This window comes from Hyla sarda, chromosome 2, assembly GCF_029499605.1.
Source record: "Hyla sarda isolate aHylSar1 chromosome 2, aHylSar1.hap1, whole genome shotgun sequence".
Classification (NCBI taxonomy): Eukaryota; Metazoa; Chordata; class Amphibia; order Anura; family Hylidae; genus Hyla; species Hyla sarda.
In genome coordinates this window covers 39,789,768-39,803,526 of record NC_079190.1, presented here as the reverse complement: position 1 = coordinate 39,803,526, position 13,759 = coordinate 39,789,768, and the positions used below count along the sequence as shown (strand labels likewise).

At 44.3% G+C, this 13,759-nt stretch overlaps 1 long non-coding RNA gene across 1 annotated transcript in view; it reads left to right on the top strand.

The window, feature by feature from the left end:
- Window positions 1–13,759, top strand: part of LOC130358399 (uncharacterized) — a 61,961-nt gene that overhangs the window by 12,903 nt on the left and 35,299 nt on the right. The window contains exons 2-3 of the long non-coding RNA XR_008889507.1: window positions 1,851–1,925; window positions 3,647–3,667. This is a non-coding gene — a long non-coding RNA (uncharacterized LOC130358399). The remainder of the gene's footprint in view (window positions 1–1,850; window positions 1,926–3,646; window positions 3,668–13,759) is intronic.

Genomic DNA, 13,759 nt, shown 5'->3' with positions numbered 1-13,759 from the left:
CATTTCTAGGACTCGTCCTGTACCAGGTGCTTCTGAGGTGGAGGGAGGAAGAATTGCTGGGAAACTAAGCGCAGTCTTTGTAAGGCATCCAGATTGAGAAGGCAAGACAGATATGATGGCTGCAATAAGTGCAAACTAAAAAGGGTTATAAGTAGTCACAGAGTTCATTGCTTTACATATATTTTCTGATCTAGCGCTACATTTAAAAAAATTGGCTAGACTGGGATGTGGCATGTAAGGAAATCCCCAGTTCAACACTTCAACCTCCGTACAAAGATGAGGACCAGTTCAACCTACGTACAAAGATGTGGACCAGTTCAACCTACGTACAAAGATGAGGACCAGTTCAACCTACATACAAAGATGAGGACCAGTTCAACCTACGTATAAAGATGAGGACCAGTTCAACCTCCGTACAAAGATGAGGACCAGTTCTACCTCCGTACAAAGATGAGGACAAATTTCGTTCCCTGAATTGGTTTGACAATGAGAGCATAGCAAAAGTGAAGAGGTGGTCAGTAGGAAGCCAATGGTCTAAGATGAGAGCAAAGACAGACCCTAAAGCTTAAGTTTAGTTACTGCCCCAGTGCCCACTCCAGGGTCCATGTCAGGGTCCAGACATGTACTCTCCTGAAGTCCTGCTGCTTTGCTCCTCAGGGCGCAATGTCAGGGGCATCACTCGTTCCCTGAATTGGATTAGCAATTAGTGCATACCAGAAGCAGAGAGGTGGTCAGTAGGATGTCAATGATGTAGGTTGAGGGTCCCTCAAATGGTCTAAGATGAGAGTGAAGACAGAAACAAGGCTGGGGCCACAGACCCTGAAGCTGAAATTTAGTTACCATCCTGTTGCCCACTCCACTCCAGGGTCTACGCCAGGGCCAGGACTCGCCCTCTCCTGAGGTTCCCTGAAGTCCTCCTGCTCCTCTCCACAAAGTGCAGCGTCAGAGGCATCACTCTTTACTCTGTACCTGCAGCCACTACTCACTAACTTACAGTGGCCTTGGTGCCAAATGCCAATTTAAGATTAGGCAGATGGCAAAGTCTTGAAATATATGGGACATATGGTCAGCCTAACCAGGGCCGGCGTTAGGGGAGGGCAACCTGGGCAGTTGCCCAGGGCCCCCACCCAAAAGAGGGCCCCTTGCAATTTGGATGGATAATCTGTTTTTCTAGAAGCATGCCCATTCTATGTTATTTATGGAAAAATAAAAACCTTGACATACCCTAGCGCTCCCGCGGTGCCTCCGATGTCCTGCCCTGGTCCCTGGCTGCAATCCTGTTGCTATGTATACTAGTATTAGTGGTAATATTAGTCTCAGTATACAGGATTTAGACAGTATGTATATATATATATATATATATATATATATATATATATATATATACAAAAAAAAAAAAGAGGAATACGTCTGTGCCCCAATGCCAGTGGCTGTAAGGCTGGTTTGCAATTATTTCCAGGCTGGTTTTTATTCCCAGTTCGGCCCTGAATACAATAGTGAGAATATAGCCTGAAAGCCGTCTGGGCTGCACAGAGACCATAGACAGCACACACACTTACTTTGAATCTTCTAGGCCCTTTGGTGACATCATCAGGACTTTAAGCCAATAGGAGTCATCCCAGGTCTTGTAAGATACATAGTAAGTCTGTGTATGCTGTCTATGGGTTTAACAAACATAGGAGAGGAGAGTAGAAGTTAAGGGGATTGGATGGAGGGGGGCTTCCATAGGGAACAGTGTATAGTTACACCTTAGAAATGGGGAATGGGGTTTGATTTCATATTTTAACCCCTCAGGACACAACCGGCTTTCACTGTACGGGATCATTAACATTATGTATTATTTTATTCAGGCACCAAAAGCCAGAAGCAGACCAGGACCGGAGGATGGGACTCCGATATTGGCGGCACCAGGGGAGCAGTGAAAGGTTAGTTAATGTTTATTATTTTTATTCTGGCAGCCCGGACATAGTGGATAATTTTTTTTTTTTTACTGAAGTGGTCCTTCAGGGTACGTGCACATGCTCCTAACTAGCAGCCAGTTTCCCAATGTGGTAAAACTGCTGCGGGTTACGCTATCATTCATTAACAGGTCTGCAAACCTGCCACTATTACGGAATGTCCATGTGACCAAACAAGTGAATGGTAGTGTAACTCACAGTGGAAACCTGCTGCTAGTTACAAACGTGTGAACGTTCTCATAAACACAGAAAATATTAATAATAGTGGGGTGTCCCGGTACCGCATTCTATACGTTACCTATTTATGTATGGGTCCCCATAGCCAGAGTCCCTAGGACGTAGGGATCCCTGTCATCCAATCTACCCCTAGTCGCCTCTATTTCAGTTTATATATCAGTGTTTTATGCAAAGATTAATGTAAATAGGATAACATATATGTAAATAAATGGTTAATTACTTGTTTCCATAGTGTTGCAGGACCTGAGGGTCATGTGACTAGGTGAACTCTATGGTATTAAGCTTAAGGACCTTTGGAGGCCCTGTGACGTAAGCAATCCCATTACACCATGTAATGGTGAATGGCAGATGTTCGGACCAATCAGATTCGCCCCGCCCCTGCCCATATAGGGGAGCGGCGGCCATGTTTCTCTCTCTTACCTCGTGGGCTGTCATGAGAGAAGGATCTGCGCAGCAACTAACGCAGTGAGTTAGGCCTGAGCCTTGTGGCGACGGCTGAACAATCTAATTATAGAGTGTATCAATCCCCAAACACTCTGCAGCATCACCGGACCTAATAACTCCCCTAAATCCGGACGGATCTGCAAATCTCTCCCTAAATTCAGAGACTGTATAACTAACTCAAGGTCTGCAACAACTGTCAGTCACTAAGCAACCTAAGGACTGTTTATATGAGACTGTTACTGTGCCGTGGATATTGCAAGCACTTCAGTAAAGTTGTTCACGTTCAATCTCTTTGTGGACCTTCAGTTATTTCATGCACCTATCATTACTGGGAAGGGCGGCGATAGGCCGGAACATTGATTCAGCATACCAGCCCTCAGCCTGGCATCACGAACTATAGGGTTAACATTAACCCCTCATATACCGATACTATACCACCACTACCAGACACCCCCCAAGGGCTACCACAATAGATCTTAGATTTGGACCCTGATGCGTTTCTGTTATGGCCTTAGATACTTTTCCCCTCATTGGGATCTCAGGCCGTATTCACATGGTGCGTGATCAGTAACCTAGTGCTGTGTATTCTGTATCACAAAACAGAGGAAACCAGGAAAATCTTTGGTCATGCCATTCTGGGGCCCAACTTTTAATTTTGCCCACCACTACACTTAGTCTAAAACTGGCCCTGAGCCTAACCAGGTTACTCTAGCATGTCCTTTGCACAATTGATCAAATGGACAATCCCATAGAACTAGATTGGCAGTCCCATGTGTATGGTCAGCCCATCACTTACTCACATGTTACTTGCCAGTGTGGGTAAAGAACTAAGTGCCCCACAGAGGCTATAAAAGGTGACATACTCTAAGACCAAAGTGGGGGCCTAATGGCAAAGATTAAACTAGGTTTTCCATTATGATGCTAAGTTACAAAATAACCTTTTCTTTCTTTTCCTCTATGCTCTTTCCATAACCCTTGAACCAATTCTTCCCCACCTTGTGAACAAGCATTGCATTCCCTCAGGAAAGGTGAGTCCTTGAATAAAAGATAAACCGCAGTCTCCTATCTTTGAGATGCCAATATAAACAATTATTGTGTAATCATTTCGACTCGATTATTCCATACACCGTCCGTTTATTATTTAAATTAATAATTGTTCCCTGAAAATTACACTGAAAATTAATTTTTAAATAGATATATAAATATTTTCCCTGTTTTTGTGTTGAGGCTAACCGTGGCATGACTGCTGATAAACCGCTACCTTAGGCTTTATCGCTTAATAGTAATTACATTGTGTGCGGAGATAAGGATGTTATGTAGATAACCTTCAATTTACATTTGCATACAGTTGTGTGATGAACTGTCAAAAAAATAAAAAATAAAAAAATTATCCATCACCCGCTAATGACCTTGTAAAACATTTCCATATCATTATGTTAATTAGTTTTCTGTATACTAATTCCGCTTTTAGTAAAAATATATTGAAATATACTGTAACAACGCAAGCGCAATCACATTTTACGAAGAAGTGCAAATGTCTTATTGTAGGGAGTTTAAGCAGATGTTCACATCCAAGCCAAAGGCTTTTATTTTGTTCGTTAACTAACTGACTACAGTAATTTCTTATAGGATTTTCAGAACTGTCTTCCAGTGAAACGGAACTTATATATTTTTTTAATCGATACATTCCAAAGCCTGTAACCTTTTTTTTTTTTTTTTTTTTTTACAAGTTCACACATAAAGCTATACAGGAGCATGTTATCTGTGGGACAGGTTTCAAGTTTTCAACTTTCATATTATTTATTGATTTACTGTTGGCATGAAAAAAACTGCAATTCTGACAAATTATTTTTTGCAAAGGCCACAGCAGACCAATTTTATTTAACAGAACAATTAGAACATTGTAACCACAAACTTTTGTATGAACATCATTCATTAACCCTTTAAGGACACAGCTCATTTTCACCTTAACCCCTTAACGACCACGGACATAAATGTACGTCCTGGTTTGGTGGTACTACGCGCACCAGGACGTACATTTACATCCTGTGTATGACCGCGAGCATCGGAGTGGTACTGGTGTCATACGAGGCAGGTTCTGGCTGCTATCAGCAACCAGGGACCCGCCGGTAATGGCCGACATCCGCGGTCGCGCGGCTGTCCGCCATTGACCCCTCAGATGCCGTGATCTGTACAGATCACGGTATGTGCGGCAATGCGCATGATAAAATAGATGATCGGAACGCCAGCAGCATTGTCGCGGCGATCTGATCATCTGTAATGGCAGAAAGAGGTCCCCTCACCTGCCTTCGTCCGTCTCCCGACGTCTCCTGCTCTGGTCTGAGATCAAGCAGACCAAAGCAGGAGATAACCGATAATACTGATCAGTGCTATGTCCTATGCATGGCACTGAACAGTATTAGCAATTAAATGATTGCTATAGATAGTCCCCTATGGGGACATAAAAAGTGTTAAAAACAAGTTGAAAACTGTCAAAATAAAAAGTGAAAAAAAGTAGTAATAGTAGTAATAGTTTTTCCTATTTTACCCCCATAAAGCGAAAAAAACATTTATAAATATATTTGATATCGCCACGTGTGTAAATGTCCGAACTGTCAAAATATAATTTTAATGATTCCATACGGTGAACAGCGTAAACATAAAAAAAAAGTCCTATATACGGAAAAATGAAAAAGTTATAGGTGGTCAAAATAGGGCAATTTTAGATCACTGATTTTGTACAAAAAGTTTTAGATATTTTTTTTAAGCGGTACAAAAATATAAAAGTATCTAGCCATGGGTATCATTTTAACCATTTTGACCTACAGAATAAAGAACACATGTAATTTTTACCGTAAATTGTACAGTGGGAAAATGAAATCCTCCAAAATGTGCAAAATTGTGGTTTTCATTAAAATTTCCTCACTAAAAAAATACTTTTTTTGAATTCGCTGTACATTTCATGGTAAAATGAGAGGTTTCATTACAAAGTACAATTGGTCACGCAAAAAACAAGCCCTTATATGGGTTTGTAGAGGGAAATATAAAAGAGTTATGGATTTTAGAAGGCGAGGAGGAAAAAACTAAAATGCAAAAATAAAACTGGCCTGGTCCTTAAGGTGAACATGGGTTTGGTCCTTAAGGGGTTAAAGCTTACCCGTCCGATCCAACAAAAATGATATTTTTTATGTATATATCACTGTTACGCCGAGCGCTCCGGGTCCCCGTTCCTCCCCGGAGCGCTCGCCTCATCTTCGTTGTTGCAGCGCCCCGGTCAGATCCACTGACCGGGTGCGCTGCGGGTCCGCCTTCAGCCGGGATGCGATTCGCGATGCGGATAGCGCCCGCTCGCGATGCGCACCCCGGCCCCCGTACCTGACTCGCTCTCCCTCGGTCCTGTCCCGGCGCGCGCGGCCCCGCTCCCTAGGGCGCGCGCGCGCCGGGTCTCTGCGATTTAAAGGGCCAGTGCACCAATGATGGTGCCTGGCCCAATCTTCCCAATTAGCTTAATTGGCTCCCACCTGTGCACTTCCCTATATCACCTCACTTCCCCTGCACTCCCTTGCCGGATCTTGTTGCCCTTGTGCCTAGTGAAAGCGTTCCCTTGTTTGTTCCTAGCCCGTGTTCCAGACCTCCTGCCGTTGCCCCTGACTACGATCCTTGCTGCCTGCCCCGACCTTCTGCTACGTCCGACCTTGCCTTTGTCTACTCCCTTGTACCGCGCCTATCTTCAGCAGTCAGAGAGGTTGAGCCGTTGCTAGTGGATACGACCTGGTCACTACCGCCGCAGCAAGACCATCCCGCTTTGCGGCGGGCTCTGGTGAAAACCTGTAGTGACTTAGAACCGGTCCACTAGCACGGTCCTCGCCAATCCCTCTCTGGCACAGAGGATCCACCTCCTACCAGCCGGGATCGTGACAGTAGATCCGGCCATGGATTCCGCTGAGGTGCCGCTGTCAAGTCTTGCCGACATTTTCACGATGATCACCCAACAAAATCACCAGCTGGCATACTTGTCCACCGTGACACAGCAACTGGAGTCACAGTTACAGCAGCTGCAACTGCAACAACCATCTCCTCCGCCGGCTCCTGCAACTCCTCCGCAGCAACCGGCCGCTCCTAACCCCTGCTTGTCTCTGCCGGACAAATTTGATGAGGACTCTAGACTCTGCCGTGGTCTCCTTTCTGGAAAGGCCTTGTCTGGGGCCACACCACTCTGGGACCGCAATGATCCTGCCACAGCCACAGTCCAGTCCTTCTTCACTGAGGTCCGTGGTGTCTTCGAGGAGCCTGCCCGAGCTTCTTCTGCCGAGACTGCCCTGCTGAACCTGGCCCAGGGTGTTTCTTCCGTTGGCGAGTACGCCATTCAGTTCCGTGCTCTTGCTTCCGAGTTGTCCTGGAATAGTGAGGCTCTCTGCGCGACCTTTAAAAAAGGCCTATCCAGCAACATTATAGATGTTCTGGCCGCACGAGAGACTCCTGCTAACCTACATGAACTCATTCATCTTGCCACTCGCATTGACATGCGTTTTTCCGGATGGCGTCTGGAGCTCCGCCTGGATATGGACTTTGTTCGCACGAGGCGTTTTTTCTCCCCGGCTCCTCTCTCCTCTGGTCCTCTGCAAACCGTTCCTGTGCCTCCCGCCGTGGAGGCTATGCAAGTTGACCGGTCTCGCTTGACACCTCAAGAGAGGACACGACGCCGCATGGAGAATCTTTGCCTGTACTATGCCGGTACCGAACACTTCCTGAAGGATTGTCCTATCCGTCCTCCCCGCCTGGAAAGACGTACGCTGACTCCGCACAAAGGTGACACAGTTCTTGATGTCAACTCTGCTTCTCCACGCCTTACTGTGCCTGTGCGGATATCTGCCTCTACCTTCTCCTTCTCTACTATGCTCTTCTTGGATTCCGGATCTGCAGGAAAATTTTTTTTGGCCTCTCTCATCAACAGGTTCTACGTTCCTGTGACCAGTCTCGCCAGACCCCTCTACATCTATTGTTTTTACAATAAAAGATTGGACTGTCTCGTAAAAATTGAGTTTTTTTTCCTCAGGTTCTTTGGCCCCAAGAAGAGGGGGAGACCCAAGGGGGGGGGTACTGTTACGCCGAGCGCTCCGGGTCCCCGTTCCTCCCCGGAGCGCTCGCCTCATCTTCGTTGTTGCAGCGCCCCGGTCAGATCCACTGACCGGGTGCGCTGCGGGTCCGCCTTCAGCCGGGATGCGATTCGCGATGCGGATAGCGCCCGCTCGCGATGCGCACCCCGGCCCCCGTACCTGACTCGCTCTCCCTCGGTCCTGTCCCGGCGCGCGCGGCCCCGCTCCCTAGGGCGCGCGCGCGCCGGGTCTCTGCGATTTAAAGGGCCAGTGCACCAATGATGGTGCCTGGCCCAATCTTCCCAATTAGCTTAATTGGCTCCCACCTGTGCACTTCCCTATATCACCTCACTTCCCCTGCACTCCCTTGCCGGATCTTGTTGCCCTTGTGCCTAGTGAAAGCGTTCCCTTGTTTGTTCCTAGCCCGTGTTCCAGACCTCCTGCCGTTGCCCCTGACTACGATCCTTGCTGCCTGCCCCGACCTTCTGCTACGTCCGACCTTGCCTTTGTCTACTCCCTTGTACCGCGCCTATCTTCAGCAGTCAGAGAGGTTGAGCCGTTGCTAGTGGATACGACCTGGTCACTACCGCCGCAGCAAGACCATCCCGCTTTGCGGCGGGCTCTGGTGAAAACCTGTAGTGACTTAGAACCGGTCCACTAGCACGGTCCTCGCCAATCCCTCTCTGGCACAGAGGATCCACCTCCTACCAGCCGGGATCGTGACAATCACTCAGTACCTAATCCTGACCATGTGCATCTAATTTTTGTGTCTAGCACCTTTATTCATTTTTTTATTACACTTTTAATTTAGCTCACTAGTCTGAATTCCTCTCAAAGAGAGGGGGCGTGGTCTCACTGTGCAGGTCTCCGCCCCCTCCCTCAGTATGCTGTCTGCTCACATCTCCCCTAGCATTAGCAAAACTACAAATCCCAGCTTGTCCTCACTGACAGTAGCGGGACACAAGATGACAGTGGGAGGATTTTTCCTTCAGCTGTGAGCCCTGCACTCACACCTGTCAATCAAGGAAGTGTGTCCATGACAGCAGGACTAGTGTGTGTCCAAGCAGGTGGGGGGGCAGTCCTTTGACTGGCCTTTTCAGTATGAAATACTGAAAACTTTCTAATGAAACCTATTGGTTTTGCATGCTTTACAACATATCTAAAGTTTTTGTATCTGACAGTGCCCATTTAAGGACTGAGCCCTTTTTTGCACATCTGACCACTGTCACTTTAAGCATTAATAACTCTGAGATGCTTTTACCTTTCATTCTGATTCTGAGATTGTTTTTTACTGACATATTCTACTTTAACATCTACTTTTTGTTGTTACGTGCATCCATTCTTGGTGAAAGATCCCTAAATTTCATGAAAATTTTGAAAATTAAGCATTTTTATAACTTTGAAACTCTCTGCTTGTAAGGAAAATGGATATTCAAAATAAATTATATATTGATTCACATATACAATATGTCTACTTTATGTTGGCATCATAAAGTTGACATTTGTTTTTACTTTTTGAAGACATTAGAGTATAGCAACAAATTTCAAAATATTCACGAAAATTTCTAAATCTGAATTTTTCAGGGACCAGTTACGTTTTGAAGTGTATTTGAGGGGTCTTTCTGTGAGAAATACCCCATAAATGACCCCATTATAGAAACTACACCCCTCAAGGGGTGCCCTGTGTTGCATTTAGGAAGCCACTATGGTGCCAGAACAGCAAAAAAAAAAAAACGCATGGCATACTATTTTGGAAACTACACCCCTCAAGGAACGTAACAAGGGGTATTGTGAACCTTAACACCTCACAGGTGTTTGACGACTTTGCGTTGAAGTTGGACATGAAAATGGAAAATTTGATTTTTAACACTAAAATGATGGTGTCACCCTAAATTTTTCTTTTTCACTAGGGGTAATAGGAGAAAATGGACTCCAAAATTTAAATCCCAATTTCTCCTGATTAAGAAAACACCCCATATGTGGACATTAAGTGCTCTGCTGGCGCACTTCACTGCTCAGAAGACAAGGAGCAAAATTTGGCTTTTTAAAAGAGAATTTTGCTTAAATGGTTTTTGTGGATATGTTGCATTTAGGAAGCCCCCATGGTGCTAGAACAGCAAAAAAAAAAAAAAAAAAACACATGGCATACTATTTTGGAAACTACACCCCTCAAGGACCTTAACAAGGGGTATAGTGAGCCTTAAGACCTCACAGGTGTTTGACGGGTTTGCGTTGAAGTTGGTCGTGAAAATGGAAAATTTGATTTTTAACACTAAAATGATGGTGTTATCTCAAATTTTTCTTTTTTACAAGGGGTAATATGAGAAAATGGACCCCAAAATTTGAAGCCCAATTTATCCCAATTAAAAAATGCCCCATATATGGACGTAAGTGCTTGGCGCACTACAGGTCCCAGAACAGAAGGAGCGTCATTGGACTTTTGGAGAGAGAATTTTGCTTAGCCCCTTAAGGACTCAGGGTTTTTCAGTTTTTGCACTTTCGTTTTTTCCTTCTTACCTTTTAAAAATCATAACCCTTTCAATTTTCCACCTAAAAATCCATATTATGGCTTATTTTTTGCGTCGCCAATTCTACTTTGCAGTAACATTAGTCATTTTACCCAAAAATCTATGGCGAAATGGAAAAAAAATTATTGTGCGACAAAATCGAAAAAAACACCATTTTGTAAATTTTGGGGGCTTCCGTTTCTACGCAGTGCATATTTCGGTAAAAATTACACCTTATCATTATTCTGTAGGTCCATACGGTTAAAATGGCACCCTACTTATATAGGTTTGATTTTGTCGCACTTCTGGAAAAAATCATAACTACATGCAGGAAAATTTATACGTTTAAAAATGTCATCTTCTGACCCCTATCACTTTTTTATTTTTCCACGGGCGGTATGAGGACTAATTTTTTGCGCCGTGATCTGAAGTTTTTATCGGTATGATTTTTGTTTTGATCGGACTTTTTGATCCCTTTTTATTCATTTTTTAATGGTATAAAAAGTGACCAAAATACGCTTTTTTGGACTTTGGAATTTTTTTGCGCGTACGCCATTGATCGTGTGGTTTAATTAATGATATATTTTTATAGTTCGGACATTTACACACACGGCGATACCACATATGTTTATTTATTTATTTTTTTACACTGTTTTATTTTTTTATGGGAAAAGGGGGGTGATTCAAACTTTTATTAGGGAAGGGGTTAAATGACCTTTGTTAACACTTTTTTTTTACATTTTTTTTGCAGTGTTATAGGTCCCATAGGGACCTATAACACTGCACACACTGATCTTCTACACAGATCACAGGCGTGTATTAACACGCCTGTGATCAGTGTTATCGGCGCTTGACTGCTCCTGCCTGGATCTCAGGCATGGAGCAGTCATTCGCCGATCGGACACCGAGGAGGCAGGTAAGGGCCCTCCCGGTGTCCGGTCAGCTGTTCGGGACGCCGCGATTTCACCACGGCGGTCCCGAACAGCCCGACTGAGCAGCCGGGTCACTTTCACTTGACCGCCGCTTCTAAAGGGTTAATACCGCACATCGCCGCGATTGGCGATGTGTGGTATTAGCCGCGGGTCCCGGCCGTTGATGAGCGTCCTGCGTCGTTAAGGGGTTAAATTGAAGTCGGGGGCCATGTGCATTTACAAACCTCCCATGGTGCCAGAATAACAGAAACCCTCCATATGTGACACCATTTTGGAAACTACACCCCTCAAGAAATGTAACAAGGGTTACAGTGAGTACTTACACCTCACAGGTTTTTTTAACAGTGGGCCGTAAAAGTGAAAAATTTTATTTTTAGCACTAAAATGATGGTGTGAATCCAAATTTTTTATTTTCACATGGTGTAATAGGAAAAAATGGACCCCAAAATTTTAAGCTTAATTTTTTCAGATTAAAAAAAGGCCCTATGTGTCGATGTTAAGTGCTCTGCTGGAATACTACAGGTCTCAGAACAGAAGGAGCACCATTGGACTTTTGGAGAGAGAATTTTGCTGAAATTGAAGTCGGGGGTCATATGCATTTTCAAACCTCCCATGATGCCAGAACAGCAAAAAAAAAACACATGTGACACTATTTTGGAAACGACACCCCTCCAGGAATGTAACAAGGGTTACAGTGCATACTTACAACTCACAGGTTTTTTGAACAGTGGGCTGTAAAAGTAGAAAATGTTTCATTTTGAGACTATATTGATAATGTTACCCTAAATGTTTCATTCTCACATAGGGTAATAGGGCAAAAGGCACCAAAAATTTGTAGTGCAATTTTGCCTGAGATAGAAAATACCCCATATGTGGATGTAAAGTGGTCTTCGGGCGCACTGCAATGCTCAGAATAGAAGACGCTCCATTGATTTTTTTTGGGAGTGAAAAGTTTGTTGGAATTGAAGTCGGGGGCCATGTGCATTTACAAAGCCCACATTGTGCAAGAACAGCAGTAACCCCCACACATGTGACAACATATTAGAAACTACACCCTTCAAGGAATGTAACAAGGGTTATCATGTTTTTTGAACAGTGGGCCGTAAAAGTGAAAGAATTGATTTTTAACACTGAAATGCTGGTATTACCAAAAAATTTTAAGTTTCACAAGTAGTAAGAGAAAAAAAGCACCACAAAATTTGTAGCCCAATTTCTCCAGAATGAGGAAATACCCCATATAAGGGGCGGTAAAGCACTATGCGGGTGCAAAACAGTGCTTAGGAGTGAGACAGCAACAATGAGGTTTGAGGCCTAAAGAGGATCTGACATAAAATCTAAAAAAAAAAAAAAACAACAACAACAAGTGACCACAATTTCTAAACTATACCCCTCAAGGAAGGTAGCAAGGGGTACAGTGAGTACTTACACCTCACAGGTTTTTTGAACAGTGGGCCATAAATTGAAAATTTAAATTTTTTTACACTAAAATGCAGGGGTTACCCAATTTTTTACATTTTCACATGGGGCAATGGGAGAATTAGGTTACATATTTTGGAGGGCTTTTTCTCTTGACTATGGAAATACATCCACATGTGGGGGTATGTGCTGGGCGGGTGCACAACAAGGCTCAGAAGTCATAGAGGTCACTTTGTAATTGTGACCTAGGGCATATCAGTAGCTGACAGTTACATACATTCAGAGGAAAATACAAAAATTAAACACTCACATGTGACACCATTACAGAAAGTACCCACCCTGAGGAATGGGTATAGGGGTAAACAGGACATTTTGAACGCACGGGTGTTTCCTAAATTTATTTTCCAGGAATGGATGAAGGGTAGCTTTTGAAAGTTGCAATTTTCAACCTATGCTCTGCTTCATCTTTCTGGGAACAACTAACATGTGACTCCGAATTGTCGCCTGGAAATACGACAGAGCTCATGAGCGAGAACTCTTCGCATTTGAGGCCGATGTTTTTTACGGACTAGAGATGAGCGAACTTACAGTAAATTCGATTCGTCACGAACTTCTCGGCTCGGCAGTTGATGTCTTTTCATGCATAAATTAGTTCAGCTTTCAGGTGCTCCCGTGGGCTGGAAAAGGTGGATACAGTCCTAGGAGACTCTTTTCTAGGAATGTATCCATCTTTTCCAGCCCACCGAAGCACCTGAAGGCTGAACTAATTTACGCAGGATAAGTCATCAACTGCTGAGCCGAGAAGTTCGTGACTAATCGAATTTACTGTAAGTTCGCTCATCTCTATTACGGACCTAACAGTTACATACATACAGAAGAAAATACAGGAAAGGAACACCCACATGTGAGCCTATTACAAAGGTACACCCCCTAGGGAAGGAGCAATAACTCCAAAAGTGCCAGGTTCCTGGTGAGCCCTGCCGTCGACCAAGCATCAAGCCATTATCCCGAGCACCACTGGCCTTGGAGATAAGCTCCAAAGCCACAGCTACCCGCCACATCAGTATACAGATTCAAGTCCCCACTAGACACAGGACGCCCCATGACCAGTGACCGGCCATTGTAGCAACTAAAAAATTCCCGCCATACCCCCAAATCAGCCCGCAAAT